At 39.2% G+C, this 24,656-nt stretch overlaps 1 protein-coding gene across 1 annotated transcript in view; it reads right to left on the bottom strand.

Annotated features, from left to right (window-relative positions):
- DENND5A (DENN domain containing 5A) overlaps positions 1-24,650 on the bottom strand; it is a 100,305-nt gene extending 75,655 nt beyond the window's left edge. The window contains exon 1 of the mRNA XM_024756972.1: positions 24,563-24,650. The gene's annotated coding sequence lies outside the window, so the exon portion shown is untranslated. The remainder of the gene's footprint in view (positions 1-24,562) is intronic.
- Between the last annotated feature and the right edge of the window lie 6 nt (positions 24,651-24,656).

The raw sequence follows: 24,656 nt of genomic DNA, 5'->3' as shown, positions 1-24,656 counted from the left end.
ATAGCACTCAAATAGCATTTTTAAAAAAGCTATTTCTCATAGTAGAGCTATTAACAACTGCAAGAAAAAGAAGAAAAGCAAATGCTTAACAACAAGAAGATAGTTTGGTATATTAAGGCACTGGAATACAATCTAACCATTAAAGCAACATACATAGGAAAAGAAAAAATTCCCAATTACAATATTAATTACAATTGGGTTAAGAAGTGTAAATACAAAAAGGTTGATCAAAATTTTTAGAGCCAATGGCTCCCAACTAGAAGCCCATAAAGCCTTTCTTCCTTTATGGCTGAGTTGGGTCTTTGTTGCTGCGCACGGGCCCTCTCTAATTGCAGCGAGTGGAGGCTACTCCTCGTTGTGGCGCACGGGCTTCTCATCGTGGTGGCCTCTCTTGTTGCAAAGCATGGGCTCTAGGTGCGCAGCCTTCAGTAGTTGTGGCTTGCGGGCTCTAGAGCGCAGGCTAAGTAGTTGTGGTGCATGGGCTTAGTTGCTCCACAGCATGCAGGATCCTACCGGGCCAGGGCTCGAACCCGTGTACCCTGCATTGGCAGGCAGACTCTCAACCACTGCGCCACCAGGGAAGCCGGGGGCATCATTTTTAATACTTCAAAAAGCTATACTATATAAAAATATTATATAAACTAAAAGGTCAAATTTCTTTGCCTTTGGCTGGAAGTACAGACATACCTGAGAGATATCATGGGTTTGGTTCCAGACCACCGCAATCAAGCAAATATCACAATACAGCAAGAGTGAGTCACACAAATTTTTTGGTTTCCCTATGCATATAAAAGTTATGTTTACACTACACTGTAGTCTAGTAAGTGTGCAATAGTATTATGTCTAAAAAAACAATGTACATATCTTTTTTTTCTTGATTTATTTATTTGGCTGCGCAGGGTCTTAGCTGCGGCACAAGGGACCTTCCTTGCCATGTATGGGATCTTTTAGTTGTGGCATGCAGGCTCTTAGTTGCGGCATGTGGGATCTAGTTCCCTGATCAGGGATCGAACCTGGGCCCCCTGCACTGGGAGCGCAGAGTCTTAACCATTAGACCACGAGGGAAGTCTCCAACATATCTTAATTAAAAATACTTCATTCTAAAAAATGCTAACCATCATTGAAGCCTTCAGCAAGTCAATCTTTTTTGCAATAATAACATCAAAGATCATTAATTACAGATCACCAGAGCAAATACAATAATAATGAAAAAGTTTAAAATATTGCCAGAATTACCAAAATGTGACACAGAGATATGAAGTGAGTAAATGCTGTTGGGAAAATGGAGCTGACAGACTTGCTCCATGCAAGGTGGCCACAAACCTTCAATCTGTAAAAATGCAGTATCTGTGAAGCCCAATAAAAGGAAGTGCAATAAAATGAGGTATACCCATATTAACCCCAAGTTGTACTTCTAATTTTTGCAAGGCAATCAGAAGTTATAATTGCCAATAATGTACCTTTGAGAATTTTTTAAAATCCAATTATAATTTTATAAATGTGGGGAGGGTTAAAATACATAAGCTTTTTCTAACTCTTTATTATGAAAAGTACAATGAATTACCGTGTATCCATCATCCAGTTTCAACAAATATCAATGCATGTCCAATGTCACTTTATATCGGTACACCCCCATACCAAATTATTTTAAAGCAAATCTTGACATATTTTATCTACAATATTTCGGCATGTGTCTCTAAAAAATAAGACCTTTTTTTTCTTTTAACATAACCGTAATACTATTAATACACCTAGAAAAATTTGACCAAAAGAATCCTTAGTCAGTGTTCAAATTTCCTTAATTGTCTCCTAATGTTTGAACCTAGCTTTCCAATCAATGAGTGGACTTAAAGGAAAATACTACATAACGGCCTTCAATAATTTTAAAAAAAAATTGTTTCCAGGAATTTTTTTAATAAAATTGTTTAAGAGCATGAGGAGAAAAAGAGGCAATTTCTCTGTATGAATAAACCACAAACAAATTACAGAAACTTCAGGTCTGGCATAAGATCAGGAAACAGGGATGGTTAGAGTTAGACATGATTCTCAAAATATTTAACAATCAGTACAATGTGGTCACCAACCAATCAGGACAAATGCTAGCCATGCACATATAGTATACAGACTGGATATCAACCCTGGATAGAGAGAGCCCTGACTAAGGAACAAGAAGAAAGGCCTCAGAAACCTGCTTCCCATGCTGAAATTCAACCCTGCAGTCAGTGGAACAGTAAGCTACAACCACCGCAGTCACACGCAAAGTTACCACAAGGTCTTGATAAACATATTTTCTATTTGGCACAGCTGTTAACTGCTGGATCACTACAGCTGCAACTGTTCATTCAAGCAACTATCATTTGAACTAGGCAAAGAAAGAACCCTCTTTTAAGCAAATAGCATGGAAAAGCAGAAAGAGTTCTTGATTTTAGCATGACCTAGAATATAGGCTGTCTGTCTCTAAAAGTTAAAACCATTATCTGGCACTGATAACTAGGAAAGTTAACAGCTGAACCTGCTGCTTGTAGGTCACAGCTTTTCTTCAGTTTTTTTAGCTTGCTATAGAATGTAAAAGATAGTCTTGTATGATTATTTAGAATCCTTTCATAACCATAGGCCATGCCCTGACCATTTTAAAGTAAATGTAAAACAACATACCTAAAGAAAAGGAAGAGGGAGAGAGCTCTTGAAATGACACAAGAAAGCCTGGAATTCTAGGCCTGGTTCAATATACAATCAAGACTTATGCCAATCACTTTTACCCACCTGGATTCCAGTTTCTCCACCTTCATATAAGGCACCTGCCAATTTCCCCAGTCCCACCTCCTACCACCCTCCTCTTCCCCTTTACACACTATCTATACTAACTCACTTGTAGTTCCTCAAATATGGCATGCTTTTTCATGCCTTTATTCTTTTTGTAGATGCTATTCTCTGCCTAGAATGACCTTCATACCCTTCTTTGCCTGCTTAGCCAAAATTTACATTTATTCAAGTGAGTGCTATCAAAATCTATGGCAGTCCAACAATGTTGCCGTTTCTCCAAGTTTTTCTGGAGCTCTTCTGTGGGAGCTACTGTCAGAGCTATATACTGGTCAAAAAACAAATCTGCTCCTTTGAATGTAGTTCATATGATATTTTCAGGTCCCTCACTACCCTAGATCCTAGAACTGAAATCAGTACTCACACCTAGGTGTGATCTAACTAACATCGATTAAAACAGCACTATCCACTCGCTCTTTCAACAATATCTATTAATGAAAGCTAAAACCACAACTTTTTGTCAACCAAACCACACTTTTGCCATAAATCCAACTTGCAGCCAACTACAAGCCTTACATTTTTGTGTTGCTATTAAGTCATACCTCCCTTCCACACTTATACATTACCTGTTTCTTCTTCTCCCCCCTTGGGTTTTTTGTGTTTTTTTTTGTTTTTTTGCCACGCTACGCAGCTTGCAGGATCTTACTTCCCCGACCAGGGACTGAACCCAGGGCTGTGGCAGTGAAAGCGCCAAGTCCTAACCACTGGACTGCCAGGGAACTCCCTGCATCACCTGTTTCATCATACAGCTCAAATCTCTTATTCCCAACTATATCCTAATCATTCCCTTCAAAACATTCTTGAATCAAAAAATGGTAAATCATTTACCAACATGAGCTACCATACTCATGAAACTGTCATACTGAGATTGTCATACTGAGTGAAAGTCAGACAAAGAGAAATATCGTATGATATAGTTTATATGCGGAATCTAAAAAGAAATGATACAAATGAACGTACTTACAAAACAGAAACAGATTCACAGACTTAAGAGAATGAATTTATGGTTATGGGGGGTGGGGGAGGCCAAGGGTGGAGGGAAGGGATAGTTAGGGAGGTTGGGATTGACATGAACACACTACTATATTTAAAAAGGATAACCGACAAGGACTTACTGTACAGCACAGGGAACTCTGCTCAATGTTTTTTGGGGTTGTTTTTTAAAGAGTTAAGCTACCTTACTCTTTTTTTTTTTTAATATTTACTTATTTATTATTTTTGGCTGTGTCGGGTCTTAGTTGCAGCACGAAGGCTTAGTTGCACTGCAGCACGTGGGAATCTTAGTTCCCCAACCAGGGTTCAAACCCGCGTCCCCTGCACTAGAAGGCAGATTCTTAACCAATGGACCACAAGGGAAGTGCGTGGCAGCCTGGATGGGAGGCGAGTCTGGGGGAGAATGGATACATGTATATGTACGGCTGAGTCGCTTAGCTGTGCACCTGAAATTATCACAACATTGTTAATCGGCTATACTCCAATATAAAATTAAAAGTAAAAAAAAATGGTAGCTGACAGTATTCCCCTTTTCTACTAGTCTACTCCCTTAATAAAGAAAATGTGGTTAGTTAAGTCACTAACATATTCCTAGCGGGCCCGTGTTGGCTCCTAATAATCACAGTTTCCTCTTCTAAATCCTCATACTACATCCTTAATAAACCATTCTAGATTTTGAATATGTCAAGCTCTTACCTTCTTCTCAGACTTGAAAATATGTCTTTTGTGGTAATTCTATGATTCCTTACAGGTTATTGACAGTGACTAGATGATAATCATACCAAAATTCTTTCAGAACTCTGGGGTGTAATTTGTCTGGGTCAGGAGACTTGAATTCATTCAGAGGAATTAAATGCTCCTATGTAAATGCTTAATGATCTCAGGTTTCAGTCTCTTACCAATTCAGTTCTATCCTTGCCAATCTATTGATAATTTACCATGACAATGGAGGGGGGAGCTTCTGGGGCCATTTCAGTCTTGGAGATATTTTTTTCAAATGTGGTTATTTGGGATTTCACATTTAGAGTATCACCCAGTATAAAACATCCTTCTGGAAGAACTATTTATCACAATAAAAGTTTCTTCTTTTTTAGGGTTCTTCAAAGCAAATCCATAAAACTGTTAGAGGAAGCAGAGATGGTAATTATAACACAGTTCTTCTTACCACAGCAGCAAAAACCAAACCAGCCAACCTATTCCAAATGACGCTAAAGAAGAATTTTGAAAATGAATACACTTCTGCTACCACAGAGAGGGAAGAAAATGTGACGAGCCAAAAATTTTAATTGTCTCCCAAGGTGAAAATATCCCCAAAATTCATCAACATATCAACCCACAGATATTTACTCATTGTGCAAGACATTTAATCAAAACAATTCATCCAAAACCTAACATCACGGGCTTCCTTGATGGTGCAGTGGTTGAGAGTCCGCCTGCCAATGCAGGGGACACAGGTTCGCGCCCCGGTCCGGGAGGATCCCACATGCCGCGGAGCAGCTGGGCCCATGAGCCATGGCCGCTGAGCCTGCGCATCCGGAGCCTGTGCTCTGCAACGGGAGAGGCCACAACAGTGAGAGGCCCGCATACCACAAAAAAAAAAAACCTAACATCATAATCACACCCTCTCAACAAATCCAAGCTATAAATATAAGCACAGACTGATGTTTTCTCCACTCAGCCACCGGATAGAGACCCTGTCTACCCCACATTCACACATTCTGTGACATTACTACATTATTCCATACTCAAGCAATTTATCCATTAATCTTCATTGAGTTCCTACTGTGTAGCACACAGCTCTATGCCGCTAAGTGCTATAGAGACATAAAAATTTATCATTCAAGGGACTTTCCTGACAGCGCAGTGGTTAAGAATCCACCTGCCAATGCAGGGGACACGGGTTCGAGCCCTGGTCCAGGAAGATCTCACATGTTGCAAAGGCAACTAAGCCCGTGCGCCACAACTACTGAGCCTGCATTCTAGAGCCCGCGAGCCACAACTACTGAGCCCATATGCCACAACCACTGAAGCCTGCACACCCTAGAGCCCGTGCTCCAAACAAGAGAAGCCACCACAATGAGAAGCCCACTCACCACAACGAGAGAAAGCCCATGCACAGCAATGAAGACCCAACACAGCCAAAAGTTAATTAATTAATTAATTTTTAAAAATTATCATTCAAAACCAACCCCTCCTGGAATTCATGAACACACTTGAGTAAACTTGTATTTCATCCTCCAGGCAGACAGGCCTCAGAAATCTGAATGGGCCTCTCATCCAGATGAAGCTAGGAAGGTACTGCTGTATATCCTGTGATATAGATACTATAATAGTGGAAGAAATAGGACTTTAATGACAGCAAATCTAAATTCAAATACTAGTTCCATGTCTTGTTGAATTTTAAGTAATCTGCCTAAGGTCTCTCTTCTATAAATCTCAGTTTCCTCACCTGTAATGCAGGGATAATAATACCTATTTCATAGGCGTATTGAGAGGACTGAGTGTGTAAATATGTGTAAAGCATATGGGACATACTTGTATGGAGCACAAGAGGCAAAAAAATAGCCATACATGCAAGAATCACATCTAAATCTTCAACCATGAAAACAAGACACAGAAATGCCCTGGAAATTCCCAAATGCTTCCGCAAAAGGAAGCCTCTACTGCATGAAAGTGACAGCATTTATCTGCTTCACAGAATGAGTACCAAAGCAGAACCCAGAGCAGGAAACATGGCTGTACCAAAAACACTAAAATGTCCCTAAATCCAAATTTCAAACCACAGCTCACAAGGAAGCACCCAACAGTCTTCTTTCCCAGAGTGCCAAGATTTAAGAATCTGGGAACCTCCTGTCAGGTTACCCTCAATAACAGAAGAGGAATTATCTTCACCCTTAAGGCCTTTTATACTAACAACCTTTTTTTTTACAGAGTTTCCTAAACTACTAAAATTTTACCAATTGGTACTAAATCAAAGAACAATGACTGGGCTTCCCTGGTGGTGCAGTGGTTAAGAATCCGCTTGAAAGAGAAAAAACAAAAAGAATCCGCCTGCCAATGCAGGGGACACAGGTTCAAGTCCTGGTCTGGGAAGATCCCACATGCTGTGGAACAAGTAAGTCAGTGCTCCACAACTACTGAGCCTGCGCTCTAGAGCCCATGAGCTACAACTACTGAAGCCCGTGTGCCTAGAGCCTGTGCTCCGCAACAAGAGAAGCCACTGCAATGAGAAGCCTGCGCACCGCAACGAAGAGTAGCCCTCGCTCGCCACAACTAGAGAAAGCCCGTGCACAGCAACAAAGACCCAATGCAGCCAAAAATAAATTAAATAAATAAATTTTTTTTAAAAAGAACAATGACTAACATTTGTTTTACTAAATGTGTATTAAAAGCACTGTTATTGGTCATTTCAAAGCCTTGTTGTACTTTAGGCCCAGCTGTGAGAGCAATGGAAATGTTTCTCTTTCACTCTACAGAATGCTGATAAATGGTGTGCGCCCGTGCACGCAGACACACACACACACACACACACACACACACAGATGGGGGAGCTTTTTCAGGCAGTACAGAATTGTGTTATAGCATAGTGCTTAAGAGAGTTAGCTCTGGGATTTCAGATCTAAATGTGAAAGGTAAAACAATAAAAGCTTTAGAAGGAAACACAGAACATCTTTGTGACCCTGCAATAGCAAAGATATCTTAAACAGAATACAAGATGCATGAAACATAAAGAGAGAAAACTGATTAAATGGATTATATTATAACTAAAAATTTCTGTTCTTTAAAAGCCACCGTGAAGAGAATGAAAAGGAAATACACAAATCACAAGAAGATAACTTGCAATACACATAACTGAAACAAGAAACATACCTAGAAACATATAAAGAATTCCATTAAATCAATAAGGAAAAAAAAGACCACCTAAAAGAAAAATGGCAAAAGACTTGGATACGTCTATAAAGAGGATATACAAATAACGGATAAACCTTTGAGAGGTACTCAACTTCATCAGTCATCCAGAAAATGCAAATTTAAGTAATGCAGTACCACTACATAACCGCTAGAATAGCTAAAATGAAAAGGAAGGAAAATGCTGAGTGTTGGTAAGGATAGGGAGCAACCTACACTCTCATGCACCGCAATTGAGAATGTAAATTGATCCAGCTACTGTGGAAAACAGCTCGGCAGTATCTACTAAAGCTGAACATAAACCTATGACCCAGCAACTCCACTCCTAGGTATATACTCAACAGGACGAGGTATATGTTCACAAAAAAGGCACATACAGGAGATGTTCATAACATATCACTATTGTTAACACTCAAAATCTAGACACTATCCAAGTGTCAACAACAGTGGAATTGAGAGAGAAATTATTGAATAGTTAACACAAAAGGAAACACAGCAGTGAGAATGATCAGTCTAAAACTGCATATAACAGTATGAATGAACCTCTCAGACATAATGTTGTGCAAAAAAAAATCCAGACACAAAAGAGCACATAGTGTATGGTTACATTTATATAAAATACAAAGACAGGCAAAACTAATTGATGCTGTTAGAAGTCAGAACAGTGGTTACCTTTGGTGGGTGGGAGGGCAATTATGGACTGGAAGAAGCACAAGGAAGGATTCTGGGGTTCTGGCAACATGGGTGCGCTCAGTTTGTGAAAATATATCACAGTGTACACTTTGACGTGTACTTTATTGTGTTTGTTTGTTTCCTTAGTAAAGTTTTACTATTTCTTTAAAGCATAAACTCCAGATTCTGACAGATCTGAGTTCGAACCCCAGCCTCTCTGTATATCAGCTGTATAACCTCAGGCAAATTGTGTTGTGCCTCAGTTTCCTCATCCATAAAATGGGAAAAATAAAACTTCTCTCATATGGTTGCTAACAGGCCCAAATGAGATAATGTATGTAGTACTATTACCCCATTTCCACTTCCCAACAATGTCAAAATTATATAGAAAATTAAGTGATGCAAAGAATAAAAATGTTAGCAATAGCAAACATTTAATGGATACTCATCATGTGCCAGGCACTATTCCAAGCCATTTAATGTATTAACTTATTTAATCCTACAAAATCCCTAAGAGATAGGTTTTATTTCCACTTTAAAAACGAAGTAACTAGGGCTTCCCTGGTGGCACAGTGGTTGACAGTCCGCCTGCCAATGCAGGGGACACAGGTTCCAGCCCTGGTCCTGGAAGATCTCACATGCTGCAGAGCAACTAAGCCCGTGTGCCACAACTACTGAACCTGCACTCTAGAGCCCACAAGCCACAACCACTGAGCCCACGTGCCACAACTACTGAAGCCCACGCACCTGGAGCCCGTGCTCTGCAACAAGAGAAGCCACCACAATGAGAAGCCTGTGCACCGCGATGAAAAGTGGCCCCCACTTGCCGCAACTAGAGAAACCCGCATGCAGCAACAAAGACCCAACGCAGCCAAAAATAAATAAAATAAATAAATTTACAAAAAAAAAATGAAGTAATTAAAACAGAGAAGTAAATCACCCAAGGTCACACAAACAGTAAATGGAGGATTCTGATCCAGGTGACAGATGTAACTTTCAGGCTACACTATATCCTTTACTATCCCAGCAGAGAACCTCAGCTTTAAGGAGAGGAGACCAATATAGATACAGATATAGATTCACAAATATTTACTTCTTTAACAGTTTGCACAGTTTGTATACCATATCATGGGAAAAAACACTCACCTAAGAATTAAGAGACCCCAAATTCAAGTTTCAGTGCTAAGTTAACTAACCAGCTGTGGGAACCCAGACAAATTATTCAAAACCCTCCCAGCCACATGTTCTTCCTCTGTAAAATGAGAGGTTTGGAAAGTCTAACCAGCTCTTGCTTCTCTTTTATGAGCCTTTGTTGCCTATATTAAAAGAATATAGCACAAATACAAGGCCTAGATAAGACAGTGATTACTGATGACAATGACAACATATCTGACTGGTTCCAACATCACTGTGCTAAAGAAATACTTTATTATAGATAAGAATGTTCTACCAAAACAGAAGTTTGATTTTTGTCAGAGTTACATGGCTTTTGTCAAATATAACTGGACCTAAGTCATTTTTATCCTAAAATCCTATGGTATAACACTGTAAGTCAACTATACTGTAATTTAAAAAAACAGTCCTAGAGAGTTCCCTGGCAGTCCAGGGGTTAGGACTCAGCACTTTCATTGCCATGCCCCAGGTTCAATCCCCGGTCAGGGAACTAAGATCCCACAAGCTGCGCAGCACGGCCAAAAAAAGTCCAATGGTATTTCTTTCTTTTTTTTTTTTTTTTGGCGGTACGCAGGCCTCTCACTGTTGTGGCCTGTCCCGTTGTGGAGCACAGGCTCTGGACGCGCAGGCTCAGCAGCCATGGCTCACGGGCCCAGCCGCTCCGCGACATGTGGGATCTTCCCGGACTGGGTCACGAACCCGTGTCCTCTGCATTGGCAGGCGGACTCTCAACCACTGCGCCACCAGGGAAGCCCTCCAATGGTATTTCTGAGTGCCAAGTGTAGTAACAGTACAGAGCAATGGTGATATTAGTTTCTTCTTCCCTAAGTATTCTTCCTAGGCTCTCCTTTTTACTCCTCTCTGCTTCTTGCTCACACTTAGAGAAATTCAAGACCTACCCTTTAGCCCCTCTGTAGTGGGTGGAATGCTGGCCCCAAAAAAGATATGTCCACATCGTACTCCCCAGAACCCATGAATATTATCTTATTTGAAAAGATCTTTACAGATGTTATCAAAGATCTTGAGATGAGAAGATCATCCTGAATTAGCTGAGTGGGCTCTAAATCCAAAGAGAAGTATCCTTATAAGATAGACACACAGAGAAGACACAATGGTGATGGTGATGTGAAGATGTGAGTGATGTGGCCAGAAGCCAAGAAATGCAGCCACCAGAAGCTGGGAGAGGCAAAGAATTATTCTCCCCAAAGGCCCTCTGGGGGAATGCAGCCTGCTGACACCTTGAATTTGGACTTCTGGCCTCCAGAACAGAGGAGGAAAAAAAAAAAATCACTATTGTTTTAAGCCGCCCAGTTTATGGTAATCTGTTGCAGCAGTCATAGGAAACTAATACACCCTCCAAACCGCATTTTTTTACCCCCTACTTCTGTAGCTAACTCACCAGCTTTCCTAAGCAAAAGAAATCCATAATTATCCTTCAAAAGCAGCCTAACCTCAACCCTCCCCAATCCCCCACAAAAAAAGAGCAATAAAAGAAATTATAAAAAGCATACACAGACAATTCACGATAAGAACACAAAGGATTAATAAGTAGCTTTTTTTAGTAGTAGTCAAAGAAATACAGATTAAAACATAATGATATCCCAAAAAAAGGAAAATAATGAGAATTAGTGAGGATGTGGAGAAAGTAGAGCCCTCGTGTGTTGACAGTCTGAATGTAAAATGGTGTAGTCACTGTGGAAAACAGTTTGGCAGTTCTTCAAAAGATTAAACACAGAGTTACCATATGACCCAACAATTCCACTCCTGGGTGTATACTCAAACAGGTGTTCCTACAGAACCTTGAACACAAATGCTCATAGCAGCACTATTCATAATAGCCAAAAAGTGGAAACAACCCAAATGTCCATCAAGAGATGAATGAATAAACATTCATACATACAATAATAACCATATAATATAAGGAATGAGGTACTAATTTATGCTACAACATGGATAAACCTTGGAAACCTTATGCTAAGTGAAAGAAGCCAGTCACAAAAGGCCATATATTGTATGATTCCATTTATATTAAATATCCAGAATAGGCAAATTCAAAGAAACGGAGAGCAGATTAGAGGTTGCCAGGGGTTTGGGGGAGGGAGGAATAGGGAGTGACTGCTCAATGAGTACAGGTTTCCTTTTGGGGTGATGAACATGTTATATATACCATAATGGTGATGACTGCACAATATTGTGAAATGTACTAAATGCCACTGAACTATGTTAAATGGTTAAAATGGTAAATGTTGTTATGTGTAATCTACCACCCCCCCAAAAAAAAAAATATATATATATATATACACATAAATGATGGCAAGCTAGAAGTGAGCATAAATTGGTAGAGCACTTCCAAGAAGAAATTCATCATTACACATGAAATGTGCTTAAAGGTTCATCTAATTTGACTTAATAACTGTCTTACTGTTATATATACTAAAGCAACAGACACAGATTTGTATAAAGTATACACTTTGTAAAATTATTTATCATAAAAAAGTATAAACAAACCACCCAAGTGCCAAGTAATCATTAAATTTTATAATTCACTCATACTTTGGAATCAAATAACAATTAAAATCATGTTTATGAAGAATACTTAATGGCATGAGAAAACTATTCAAGACATATTTAAAAACATGGGAAAATGATCAACATATAATAATAAATTTAAAAAGCAGGATACAACATTTTTTTCTCTTATGATCTCAATTTTATAACTCTATATTAGTGTACATATATTGTTTTTCACTGCAAGTGTTTCTGAGGTATTTCCTGAGAATCAAAATATTCCTAATAGATTAAGTTTCTGCAAATCAATGAGAAAAATATAAACAACACAACAGAAATATGAACAAAAGGACTGAACAGGTAATTCATTGAAGGAGTGAAACATGAAATACACAAGTGTACATGAAATATATGAAAAGATACTCGGCCTCACAAATAAAATTTAGATTAAAACACACATTTTCTTCCCAGCAGATTGAAAACATTTTAGAAAAGCAGTTAATATTTCGTTGCAGATATAGAGAAAAAATTGGTAGAATCTTATTGTTGGTGAGAGGCTAAACTTTTGAAGAGGGCGATTAGGCAATATCTATTAAAACTTAAAATATACATTATTCCTTGGACTCACAGAGCCTAGTTTTACCAATTAATCCCATACAATGACTCCCACAAGTGTAAAAATACTTGTACAAGGGTATTTGATAAAATAAAAATTTGAATATATTCACCAGAAAGATCTTTGTACTGATGTGGGATATTTTTTAAGATGTTATTTATAAATATATAGAATGTTATAATTTGAAATAAATCCCCTTTTTACTTCAGCTTGTTTGAATGAGTTTCTATTACTTGTAATTAATTAACTCTTAACTAGGCACAATAAAATTTCAGGAGAATACTTGCTGATATTGAGAAATACTCATGACAGGACATTAAGTGAAAAAAAAATCAAAACATAAAATGTTTACATTTCGCCTTATCACAGTATGTAAAAGTATACACACATACACCCACATATAGTAAAAACTGGAAAGAATATCGGTGATGATTATACACATGTAAACATATGTAAAAATACATCAAGCTATATACTTAGGACTTGTGCTTAAGGCAGACTGCAATACGAATTTTTAAGAATTGGAAGGAACTACAAAAAGACATCAAAATGCTACAAGCTTAATTCTGAATAGTCACTCATGAGTGACTTATTTCTGTACCTTTCTATAATTTCTAAGTTCCCTATAAGAAATGTACTTTATAATTTAAAGTTTTATTTTTAGAGAGAGAAAATACCACTCCTTACATGGTTGACCTTCAAATATGTTTTTTCCAAACCTCAGAGTCTATAACTTATGTATAGGCCAAAGGTGTTTTTGTACATATTAAATGAGCATTGAACTAATCAATGAATACATAAGAGACCATGTTTTTGTTCAGGGTCACAGCCAGAGCTAAACCCTCTACAGCAAATTTTGCAAGACATAAACTACAAAGCTAGAGAACAGAATACTCTTTCCCTCTCCTGAACCCCAGCAACACCTCATTATCTGCTCCTCACTTAAGGAACTGATCCTTTTCCACAGCTATTGGTTTATGTATGCCTGACTTGTCAGAAGACTATGAGCTCCACAAGAACAGCAACTCTATCTCACACATGTATGCAAACAAGTGTCCCATCACTAAGTTGGTCTTTCAATAACAGAAAGGTATATGGTAGAGGACTTTAGAGACAGGGAAAAAAGGTTCCTAATTCTTGCTATGGGAACTCAAGCATGTTATTTAAATTCCCTGCACTTTAGTTTCCTAATCCGTAAAGTGAGGATAATGTCATTTGGTACCTAGAATTGAAATGTATTCACTAAACAATAAATAGCTATTAATTTAGTTATCAGGGATTGAACAGTTTACTCTAGCCTCATTTCCTTGCCTGTGTTCCCCATAAACTACAGTGTACTTGTGAGTGGGATGGTCAGCAGAGGCTAGTACAAAAGTGGGTAGAACAAAGCTAACTGGTCCTTACGAAGACTGACTCAATGACCCTGGCCTTATTAAATTCATCACACTCATAACCAACTGAGCTAAGCAGCCAACAGAGCTAGACCAGGAGACCAACAATCCTCCACAAAACACTAAACATTCTTCTAGAAGATAAAACTACAGATGCTTAAATACCAACTTTCCACACAATAAAAGTGCAGTGGAAAGAATGTGTTTCACAGAGATGTGAGAAAATGGGGGTAAAAGAAGAATACTAGCTTAATTACTTAGCAAAGAAAGGGATTAAATACCATTTGAACATACAGAACCTCAGAGCTAAGCAAAACTGGATAGATGTCAGTTTAGCAGGTGATACTTCTAGGTATTCGTTTTATTTTTCCCAATAAGAGGTTGTGATCCTAAGTCCATGGGACTGGTTAAATAAACTAAAACTAGATTCATTTTAAAAAAAAAAAAGGTTCATCTGAACTATTATAAAATTTAGCTTTATACATTAAAAATTACAAAATAATCACAGTGCAATACAAAATGCCTCTCACATCACCATCTTACCTCTAAATCTGACGTTGGCCCTCAGCTTTTTGAGTATGGGTAAACAATCATTGCTACTCTTCTCTACAAACCCCACCTTCTTTATTACTTAGCACTTAGAAAAGTTGTGGAAGTCTGGCTTCTTTAAGTTCTAAAAAGTTAAGTACTATGCCTTATATCAGAAAAATATATACATATGATTACATACAATTCTTTGAAAATCTGAATAAGCATCCTTTACCTTTTCATAATTAATACAAATCTTTATCAAATACCTACTATGTAAAGCATTTCTTCTAGCAAAGCTCAGAAATTTGTCTACCTGACTCTGGGACAAGAGAAGTTATAACATAGTTCTGTAATTTTTTAATTTGTATAATAACCTACGGTTTTTATAATCAGGAAAAAAAATTTTAATGCAATGGTCATTGTCAAATAAAGACTCCAGGGAAGGGACTTCCCTGGTGGTCCAGTGGTTAAGAATCCATCTTGCAATGCAGGGGACGTCTGTTTGATCCCTGGTCAGGGAACTAAGATCCCACATGCCACGGGGCAACTAAGCCCATGCTCCACAACTAATGAGCTTGCGCACCACAACTAATGAACCTGTGTGCCACAACTAGAGAGAAGCCCACACACTGCAACAAAAGATCCCGCGTGCCACAACTAAGACCTGATGCAGCCAAAAAATAAATAAATAAATACTTTTTTAAATTAAAAAAAAAAAAGACTATGGGGAAAACAAGAAAAGAGACATTTAACTTACTCAAAATAAAACCTCTGGTTTTCTTCAACAATATAACAATAATTAATACCTATCTTCATGACATTGTTAGAAAGCCATTATTCTAAAACTACAAAAATAAAGAAAAAAAGGACACCAGAGATGACACAACTGAGAAAGGAACCAATTCTTTTGACATTCCTGGAGGGTAATTCTAATGTATTACTGTTTTTAATGAATGTAGTTTGTTGTAAATTGGGTTTATCCACTTATAAATCATGGCTTATGATTATTATTTCTAAATCATTTCCTTCTCTGTCTTCCTGACTTTAAAAATCCTGAAAGTTTCTTTACAATAGCCAGGTCATGGAAGCAACCTAAATGCCCATCGACAGACAAATGGATAAAGAAGATATAGCACGTATATACAATGGAATATTACTCAGCCATAAAAAGGAACGAAATTGGGTCACTTGTAGAGACATGGATGGATCTAGAGACTGTCATACAGAGTGAAGTAAGTCAGAAAGAGAAAAACAAATATCGTATATTAACACATATATGTGGAACCTAGAAAAATGGTACAGATGAACCGGTTTGCAGGGTAGAAATAGAGACACAGATGCAGAGAACAAACGTATGGACACCAAGGGGAGAAAGTGGCAGGGGAGGTGGTGGTGGTGGGATGGATTGGGAGATTGGGATTGACATGTATACACTAATATGTATAAAATAGATAAGTAATAAGAACCTGCTGTATAAAAAAATAAATTAAATAAAATACAAAAAATCCTGAAAGTTTCTTAGTTGCTTCCCATTATCTTTCATTATAAAGAATATGGTAAATCAGAAGTCATAGCCAGCACCCAACAACAACCACAAAAAGATGCAACCTGCAGGTTACACTGAGGGATTTCTGAGGTTAGTAGGTGCAAACCTCTTTTTTTTCTTTTCAAAGAAAACAGACCTCAGACAAACAGTATAAAACATCCTGAAACAGCCACACAAAAAACAGAACTTCTTAGAAACAAAGCCCCAGTAACTATTTGGTCTAAGAAAAACATTTCCAGAACTGATAAGAATGGGGAGACAGGAAAATATATATATAAAAAATAACAACCAGCCTTAACTACAATTCAAAAAACGAGTGACCTGACTCCTCCCCTGACAGAGTTCCTCTACTGCATTGTGGGTTGGGGACTGATCAAAGAGGCCATGCCACAGCTCTGCCACTCAATGATTAAGCCATTGCTTCAATATACCCAAATCTATCATTTTAAAAGAATAATCTCGGGAATTCCCTGGCGGTCCAGTGGTTAGGACTCTGGGCTTTCATTGCCGAGGGCTCAGGTTCAATCCCTGGTCGGGGAACTAAGATCCCAAAAGCCATATGACGCAGCCAAAAAAAAATAAAAGAATAATCTCATCACTGGTGAGACAGCAGACAGAAGACCTGGATTCTAACAGTTCTTTCTAACTTTCTGGGTAACAGTGGACAAAAAATTATATTTTCAAATGGGACTGAAAATATTAAAAACTGTTTTAAAACTATCCAGGGCTCGAACCCGTGTCCGCTGCACTGGCAGGCAGATTCTCAACCACTGTGCCACCAGGTAAGCCCAAAAACTATTAAATCATTTACAAATATTAATCATTACCATCTGTCAAAAGTGGTGGCTGGACTATCTCAGATCTAGCTCTGACAGTTTTTGATTCTGTGACCAATATAAATGAATGCACACTTATATTATGTTTTGCCACCTAGAAGTAGTTTAGAAAACAAGAAATCCCACACTCACAGAGGGATGAAGCTTAATAAGAGGAACCTCCACACATCTTATCCCTGCTCACAGCCTCTCAGCACTCCATGAAAACATTTTAGACTAACACAGCTAGTTCAGCCCATTCAGTAGACCACAGATGGACTAGCAAAATTTTGACCTGAATTGCCCATCACACTAATGAACAAAAGAAACAAACAAGAATTACTAACCTGGCTCTCTTTAACAAGAAACTATGATAGATCCCGTGGATGACCATCAAGCAAATATCCTAAGTATAACATTTGAGAAACTTGATGGTCTAAACCATAGCTGTTCCCATCTAACTTCCTGGAGCCATACCCGACCCCTTGGAAGCACACTTGGAAGAAAACAGCTTGAAAGCTAGCACATGCCCTCGTTTTCCACCACGACAGGACTCTGACACTCACAAACCCAGTCCAGGGTTCTGTATACTCTAAACTAAAATCAGTCATTACAAAACATCTGGAACATAGACATTTGACCAGTAATTGCCTCACTTAATAACTTTTGAGAACTAAACCTAAAAATCTGGCAACAACAGTCTCTGTGTAATCACTGAATTCCACAAGAAGTCACGAGCTTCTAAAGGGCAAGGCTTTCTCTCTTTTACTAGGTCCTATGCCCTATCAGCAGTAACCTAAAACATATCAATATAGGTTCCCTCATGTGTACCTAGGTTCCTAAGAGACCTCTAAGACCACCTGACAGTAATTCAAATCCAGAATTTGGCAACAGGAATTGAGATGCCAACAGGAATTGAGAAGCCAAGCCAAGTACAAGTACACCTTCCACCAGAGTTAGCAAAAAACAACAAGCTTATAAAAGGATATAGGACTGGAAATGGGTATTGCCGAAGGAGGCCCTAGGCAAAGAAAACTATTTATAATCTAGTACAGAAGGAAGGAAGGGCGGAACAGAGTCTAAGAATTTGGTTTAAGCACGAAACACTGTGACTCGGGATTTCCTCCTAAGAAGAGAGGAGCAGAGCCCCATTGTTATTAAAGTAAAATCCACTTACCTTCAATGTGATCCTCCCTACCTGAGAGAGTGTGAAGTAGGGTGCTCTTATGTTAAAAATATAGCCTCTCCAACTAAATTTAGCATATAATTTTAAATCACCTTGGGGCTGCTCTGTAATTGTTTTCTGTGTGCTAGTAGTGTCTCTCTTGACTTCTTATTTGCTCTACCTTATAAAAGGAAACACATGACCTAACTTAGGAAATCTCCCCCTTCTACCCTGAACTCCGGAAGTATCCACAGATGCCTGAGGTAAGCTACCAGGATTTGAGTTTTGCTTCAGCTAGGAGTCTGAGCTTCAGAGCAGGGATGCCTTTATAAAATGATCATGAGAGAATCTGTGCTGAATTGACCAGACTGGTAGAGGAAAATAAAAATTAAGGTTATTTCAAATTGACTCCCTGTTTGAAACTGGCTCATCAAACTTTTTATACCCACTTCATCTCTGAGGTAACTTTTTTTTTCTTTTAAATAAGATATCCTTCTTAGTCATCAAGAATATGTAAATAAAAATCACACTGAGATACCCACTTTACACCCACTAGGATGCCCATGATCAAAAAGATAATAAGTGTTGGTGAGGATAGAGTGTGGAACCCTCAAGCACTGCTAGTGGAAATGTAAACCAGTGCAGCTGTTTTGGAAAAGGGTCTGCAATTTCTCAAAAGGTTAAACATACAATTGCCACATGACTCAGCTATTCCACTCCTAGGTATATACCTAAGAGATATGAAAACATATGTCCACACAAAAATATGTACACAAATGTTTACAGTAGCATTATTTATAATAACCAAAAAGTATATAAATAACCCAATGTCCATCAACTTATGATAAGTAAAATGTATATTTATACAATATCATTCAGCCATAAAAAGAAATGATACATGCTACAACATAGATGAACCTTGAAAACATGCTAGGTGAAAGAAGCCAATCACAAAAGACCATATATTGTGATTCCATTTATATGTAATGTCCAGAATAGATAAATCCATAAAGATCAAAGGTAGCTTAGTGGTTCCCAATCAACCTACTGCCCTCAAACTCTCTTCTTTCTCCAACTCATCAGCACCTGTTTTTACGAAATTATAAGTACAATAACAAAAATAACTTTCATTTTAATAAAAGGTCTAGAAGGATCTATATTAAAATGTTAACTACTATGAAGAGATTAAGTTTTTCTTATTATCATGGATGTGAAGAATAATGATGTGAACTAGTACTGATTTGGTGATAAGAAAATAAAAGTTTTTTCACCCAAGGAGGAAAAAAAAAAGTAGATTAGTGGTGGCTTAAAGCTGGGATGTTAGGGAGTTGGAAGGATATGGGAAGTAACTGCTAAAGGGTATAGGTTTTGGGGGGAGAGTGATGAAAATATTCTAAAATTGACTTTAGTCATGATTTCACAACTCTGTGAATATACTAAAAAACACTGAATTGTGTACTTTAAATAGGAGAATTAAATCTCAATAAAGATTTTTTATATATTAGAGAGAGAAAGATAAGACACATATATAAGTGACAAAGCAACTGGAGCAAAATGTTAACAGTGAATCTGGAAAAAGGATGTACTGAAGTTCTTTGTACCATTCATGTCAATGTTTGGTGTGAAATTACATTAAAAGAAAAAGCTAGGCTTCCCTCGTGGCGCAGTGGTTGGGAATCCGCCTGTCAACGCAGGGGACACAGGTTCGAACCCTGGTCTGGGAAGATCCCACATGCCACGGAGCAAATAGGCCCGTGAGCCACAACTACTGAGCCAGTGCGCCACAACTACTGAAGCCCACGCACCTAGAGCCCGTGCTCCTCAACAAGAGAAGCCACCGCAATGAGAAGCCCGCGCACCGCAACGAAGAGTAACCCCCACTCACTGCAACCAGAGAAGAGCCTGCACGCAGCAACAAAGACCCAAAGCAGCCAAAAATAAATAAAACAATTTTTAAAAAATATGTTAAAAAAGAAAAAGCTAAAAAAATAATTAAGATCTCGGGCTTCCCTGGTGCCGCAGTGGTTGAGAGTCCACCTGCCGATGCAGGGGACACGGGTTCGTGCCCCGGTCCGGGAAGATCCCAAATGGCGCGCAGCGGCTGGGCCCATGAGCCATGGCCGCTGAGCCTGCACGTCCGGAGTCTGTGCTCCGCAATGGGAGAGGCCACAACAGGGGGGGGGCCCGCGTACCACAAAAAAAAAAAAATTAAGATCTCTCTCTTGATAATCATGCACAGTATTCTTGCTTAACATGAAACGGAAACCTGCACTAGACAAAACTGCCATGTCTGCTCCCACCCCTGCCAGACAAGTATTTTACTTGTCTCCCCCACACTCATCAAACTACTGCAAAGCATGCAAAGCAGCACTCCAGTAGCAGAAAAGAAGGATAAAACATGGCAAGGGAGACAAATATTCTCCAACTTTCTCAGAGCCTCAGTTTCCTCATCTGTAAGGTCAGAAGGTTATATAGTCTCTAAGAGAGCTTCCATGTTTGACATTCCATGATTCTGTTGTTCTAATTTCATTGCCCAATATAGTTAAGGAGAAGTATGATCTGACCAGTCCTCTGGCTTTCCTGGACAGGGAGCATTTTTTCTCTCTTCTAATGATGACATTAAGAGATGATTTCAGGGTATGTCAGTGTTCTAAGCAGGTTCATACAGGACACTGGCCAGTTTCCCAACTATCTATGTTCCTAAGCCCTCTCTTCAATTCTTGGCAAGACCCACCACTCAGAGCCTGGGAAACTGCAGTAGTGGATGCATAAACCTAGGATACTTATATCTCAATGCTGGGTGCAGGTCAGTGCAGAGGAACGTAAAGATTCCATAGTAAGAAATAGGTTACTAGCATTCTGGAAACTTAACTCTCAGGCAGAGATAGGAAAAGTAAACTCAGGAGTCCCATGTCATGGTAAACCTTCTCCTGCAGTTACCTGGTGGTGACCATAAGAAGAAAAATGGAAAATGAAGATGCCCAAAACACCCATCCATCAAAGAGGCAGAAAGAGGGACTGGACTCTACTACCATCTGCCTCCCCACTTAGAATGGGCCAACAATAATGAAAAATCAAAATCAAAAATGTTTCTTCCAGATTTGCTTATCTCCTTGACAAACTCAAAAAGCTAACAAGCAGATACCATTTCTTAAAGTTGGCTAGACTTCTGCTTCACCAATAGATTACCTTTCTCTCCTTCAACCCAAAGTACTCCCTCAACTAACCAGAAGAGAAAACAAAATTAATTTTCATATCTTCCTCTGTTCCTTGCACAACAAATAACTACATGACTTGCCTAAATGCTTAAGTCTAGAGGAAAGGGGAGAGGTGACATGGAGAGACTCCTATAAATTCAATGATCAGAGTCTATATTCAACACAGCAAGCTCTATGCTTATTGCTGCAAACAGAAAAAAATGAATCTTAACCTTTCTCCATAAAGCCAGAAGGAACACTGAGCATCTCTGATCTGCTTGCTCTGGATTCACTCCTAGAGTATAGAAGCTATCTGATGTATATAACTTAATTTGCTTGGAGAGAACATAGACTCCTTGGTACCTCCCTAGAGAACCTGGGTGCAATTCACAATTTCCTGTAGTTTCATTTACTATGACATCATCAGTTTAGGAGCTATAAGGCAGAGAGAAAATGCACCCTGGAGGGTCTCAAGACTGACCGCAAAGAGCTATTTGTATTCTGTTTTGTTTTCCTCAAAGATTCCCTCTGGGTAGTCCAGATTCCCCTATCAACCCACCAGAAATGAAATGAAGGAAAAGAAGAAATCCTTCAATCAGTGCTTATTCTAACAAAGGCCACCTATTGAATAAATAGTCTTGGCATTCCACTACTGCAACCACACTTAAAAAGATAGAAAAATACCCTTCCTTACACATTTTATACAGCTCATCCCCCCCCTTCTTTATTCTCTCAATAAGCTTTCACAGGTATATAATTTGAGCTTGCTGAAAAGCCACATAATTAACAGATATTCACTAAAAGAGAAATAACCTTTTGAGAATCTACTTGATGAGACACTTTTTATTTACATTCTCTTTTTCATAGATGAGGACCCTAGCAGAGTTATCTAACTTGGCCCCCAGTCACAGAATTAGTCAACAGCAGAGCAAGAATGTTTAACCCCAAAACCCATGCTCTCACTGACAAATCACTTCCCGGCTCCACTCCTAAGCTTTATCATTTGCAAAACATTCTCTTTATTTTTGAAAATCGAATGTCTATAAAATTTAATAGACACTTAAAAGCACAACATAAAAATAACACTGGTTTATTCCACCAATTTAAAGTTTCTTTTACTGGGGGAACTGTGTCATTTTTAGTCTTTCTCAACATGTTAGTGTTTTCTAAAGACCCAGCCAAGCAATGAGATGCAGTTTAGTGTCACGAGAGGAGCACTGGATCAAAGTCAAGCAATTAACTAGCAGGACGTAGGCCCTACTGTCCTTCCTGGGCCTCATTTTCCTCTCTGAGGTCCCTTCTAGTTCCAGTACCATGAACTGAATTCCAACAACTACTGACACATCGCAAAGTCACAAATTTAACAAATAGGAAACACAGATGAAAAATTAACATCAGTATTATAAAAATTTGAACACCTAAAAAAGTGAAAAACTACCCCAACAAGAGGCCTAGTATTAACTGTATTACTGATTCATGATTTTTTTCTCCACCTGCTCTGCTATTGATTTGAGGAAATAGTGTATTTGCTCTGACCTTGCTAAAGGTCATCAATTTATCACTTTTTTAGAAGTCCATTTTGACAAATAGGACAATCTAAAAGAAATGGATAAATTTCTAGAAACGTACAACCTAACCAGACGGAATCATGAGAAAATAGAAAATCTGAGCAAACCAATAATGAGTAAGGAAATTTAATCAGTAATCAAAAACCCCCCAACAAAGAAAAACCAAGGACCAGATGGTATCCCTAGTGAATTCTACCAAACATTTAAAGAATTAACATCAATCTTTGTCAAACTTCCAAAAAACTGAAGAGGTCAGAACACTTCCAAACTCATTTTACGAGGCCACTCTGATACCAAAGCCAGGTAAGGACACTACAAGGAAAAAAAACTATAGGCCAGTATCCCTGATGAATATAGGTGTAAAAATTCTCAGTAAAATATTAACAAACCAAATTCGATAACACATTAAAAGGATCATACACCACGACCAAGTGGGATTTATCCCTGGGATTTAAGAAAGGTTCAAATCAGTAAATGTGATACAACACACTTAAAAAAAAAAGTCCATTTCGAAGTATGCACCTTTTTTTTTTTTCATAAGAAACACTGAAATTTTTCTGATGGGGGGAAGAAAACCCACACAAAACCTGTCCTGTCATCTCCGAAGCAAAGTAAAATTAGTCAACAGGATAATCACCTTCAGGAGAGAAACTTTACAGTAAACACATCATGACAGAACGGTAGAAAGCAGTATCTCTCATCAAATCAGGATGACACAACAAACCTCCACCCACATGAAACGTGCAAACAGGACACTCCAGACAAAAACTTTTCCAAACCTTGAGATTCAAAGGCTCCAATGACGGTGCAGTGGGGTTCGCGGGGATTTTACAACTCTGACACCGGTGCAGTGGAATTCATGGGATTTTACAATTCTGACACTCTTGGGCAATTAGTGCCAAATCTGATCTGGGCCCTATCTTCACTTCCCCACCACTTCCCTTTGAAAGAAGACTTGAGAAGCATCACTACGCAACCCAGGCTCTCCAACTAGGCTGCTGCCCTTTTATTCACAAATGACGCTGGCCTCATAAAGGACATAAATCATTTTCAATAAAATATGGCACGGCCCCGGAGTACAAGCCCTTTCTAGATGTAAGGGAGTTCTCACCCTCCTTGGTGTGGCCCAAGTTCACTTTATTACTTCACGTCCCATCAACCCAGGGGGCCCAGCCCAGCGCTGGGTTAGAACGGTTTTGAGGAACTGCAATCACAGGCTTCTTGGGAAGAGGCCAGATAAACTCACCAAGTTTTTGGTTTTTGTTTTTTGGGTTTTTTTTAAGTCTGGATGGAACTTACTTTCACCAGGACGTGGGATATCTTCTTCCCTCCCTAATGGGTGTTCGAGGACAAGCTTCCCTTTATTTTATACTAAGTCACTCAACCTTCACCAGACTGTGAAGACAACCCTTCTCTCCTCCTCATCCGGGAGGACCTGGCCACAGCTCAGCGGGGAGCAGGGGCCGTTCGGAACCCTCAAGGCTCAGAGCCCCTCGCCCGTTTCCCCTCCTCCAGAGTGACGCCCCCTACCCCGCGCCCGCCCTGGGTCCTTCCGACCGACCCTCGCCCTGCTCCCGGGACAAAGCGTAGGTGGGGTGGTTTCCTCAGGGGTCCCCGGCGGCCGCGGGGAAGAAGCCCCGGGCTCAGCGCGCACTCACCCGACAGCTCGTCCGGCTCCAGCCCGGTCTCAGTGTCCAGCCCGCAGATGACAAAGTAGTCGGCGAAGCGACTGGGCGCCGAGCCCCCTCCACC

The sequence above is a fragment of the Neophocaena asiaeorientalis genome, unplaced genomic scaffold (assembly GCF_003031525.2).
Source record: "Neophocaena asiaeorientalis asiaeorientalis breed wild unplaced genomic scaffold, Neophocaena_asiaeorientalis_V1.1 scaffold504, whole genome shotgun sequence".
NCBI classification, from domain to species: Eukaryota; Metazoa; Chordata; class Mammalia; order Artiodactyla; family Phocoenidae; genus Neophocaena; species Neophocaena asiaeorientalis.
The sequence above is the reverse complement of the archived record's forward strand: the minus strand, read 5'-3'. Positions and strand labels throughout refer to the sequence as shown.